A 2,334-nucleotide genomic window follows, 5' to 3' on the forward strand; every position below is an offset into this window, starting at 1 on the left:
CCAAGGTGCGCTGTGTTTGCTCTATTGGTTTCACCTTCTCTTGCACTTTTCAGGATCCATTCTCTCTGCCTTACGTGCCCTCGCATGAGTCCTAAGAAGCTAAACCCTACAGAGGGACTCAAGGCGATTTTATCAGCTGATTCCCATTTGGGTTTGGTCAAGGGGAAGGACCAAAAAGAACTTGGAGGTGGAAAGGAAAGGGAGTTTAGATTTCTTTCCTATTCCTTCCTGATGCACATTTTTGGTTGTGTTAATATCCTGTGTCCACAGCTCCTGTCCAATAGCCTGTCCTCCATGAATCCCTTAACCCTGCCCACACCTCTGTAAGCAGCCCTTTCATTGAAGTCCTTGAACTATTTGAGCTGAATTTTGTTTTCTGCTAGGACTTTTGTTGATACCCAGATTAAACAGTCTCTGTTTCTTGAACTTCCCCTGAATTAATATGGTTTTATGACACTCTAATTATTTTAGTTGCTTTTATGGAGACACACTGTAGTTGGTCAAGTCCTTCCTAAAGAACAATCCAGATTTAATCTGTCTATTAGCACATCACTTTAGCTTCCATTGTTAATGATATCTTTCTCTATTAATTCATGCTGGATTTTTTCCGGGTTTTTCTTTCGTTTGCTTATTTGTTTGACAGCTATATTATACTAGTGCTTCATCTGGAGCGTTCATTTAATTAAACTCCTAGATTTTTTTTTCCATGTGACTTTTTCTTATATCAGGTCTCCCTCATCTTATGTATTTTACTCTTTGTCAGGATACTGAATTATTTAAAAGGCCTGGCACTACTATTAACCTGCTGGTCCCAAATGGAGACAGAGCACAGGGTACAATATTTTAAAAACTCTTTTGGAAAAGAACATTTTAGATTATCTTATCCTAGACTCTATTTGCTCTCAGAGACTGCATCATAAAATTTTCATGAACGTTAACTCCTTTTGGCTTCCATGGCCTTATCTGTTCTGAGTACTAACTGCCCTTTCCTGATTGTCTTGGTTTCTTTGACTATTTTTTTCCTTTTTTCTCCTCCTTTGGTTTAAGTGTTTTGCAAGTGTTCTCTCTAAAGAAAACTTTGAGTCACTTCTTCCTTTGTGAAACAAAGAACACATGCCTATTGAAGGGTTACTCTGCACTAGGCACTGTGTAATTCACTTTTCGATCAATCCTCACAAAAACCTTTGAAATATTTATATTCTTATTTGATCAGAAAGGAACTTGCCATTATACACTAAACAAACAAACAAACAAAACCACACACACACACACCCCAACTAAAAAAAAGTTCTTCCTTATAGAGAGAGATGAGCCTGATGATGTAGAAGGTGGTCTCTTAGGACAGGTTGTCCTGGGTGATCTTGAACAGCCTCCCTGCCCCGATTGCTGCACAATAATAAGGAAGAAAGTGTGCTGTACAGACAGATGGAGGAGTGGCTTTCCAGGAGTACGCTAAGCTACCCTTAGAAGTATTACTAACCAGCATAGCATTTCGTAAGTATAATTGTCAAAGTGCCTTAATGGTAAACCCATTTGGCAGAGGGTCCATTTCTTATTTTTTAAAAAAGTTCTTAGTTTATTAATCCTCTTATAAAAAAATCTGCTCAACTATCACAGTAACTGATGAATCTTTACTGCTCTTGCCTGATCTTCACTTCACTTTTTGCCAGCACCAACATTGGCTTTTGCGGTCCCACTAACTTTCTTTCTGTTCCTGTGTTCCTTTGACTATTTTCTTGAGGTCTTTTTCTTCTCATGCAGGCCATGTCTTACAAGTCTATGTTTAGGTGCATTTTTCTTTGCGTAATCCAAAAAATCATAAATCAGACCAAAACCAGTTGTCTTGCCACCACCAAAATGGGTTCTGAATCCAAATACAAAGATAATATCTGTTGTGGTCTTGTACATTTAGTTTTTCCTGATTTCTGTTTTAGGTACTACTGCCTTCCCAGGGTGAAGGATGTCGGTGATCATTTGTTTCTGTTGTAATAGTCTATTGGTCATGAACTTCCTAGTCCAGATAGTCACTGTGTCATTCATGATGACACCTGACCTTCAAGCAGCCATGGAGGAAAAAGAGTCCATTTCTTATTTTTCATAAGACAAGAAAATTCAATATTCTCCACATTAAAAGAACTTTTATTATCTTTACCACATTAATATTTTGTTAAAGAATGTAAGAATATTATAGCATTTTTGACAGGAGTTGCTGATATACAGATTAATGGGAAACATCGCTTTTTAAATACACATTTACTACATTAATTACTAAGAAAACTGAGGACAGAGAGATAGAAAAATCCTGATGAACAAACACAAATTGAGCATAAGAAC

General features: G+C 37.3%; 1 pseudogene; it reads right to left on the bottom strand.

Annotated features, from left to right (window-relative positions):
- Positions 1–1,656: 1,656 nt before the first annotated feature.
- LOC107515738 lies at positions 1,657–2,040 on the bottom strand (annotated as a pseudogene).
- Between the last annotated feature and the right edge of the window lie 294 nt (positions 2,041–2,334).

This window comes from Rousettus aegyptiacus, unplaced genomic scaffold (assembly GCF_014176215.1).
Source record: "Rousettus aegyptiacus isolate mRouAeg1 unplaced genomic scaffold, mRouAeg1.p scaffold_m13_p_5, whole genome shotgun sequence".
NCBI classification, from domain to species: domain Eukaryota; kingdom Metazoa; phylum Chordata; class Mammalia; order Chiroptera; family Pteropodidae; genus Rousettus; species Rousettus aegyptiacus.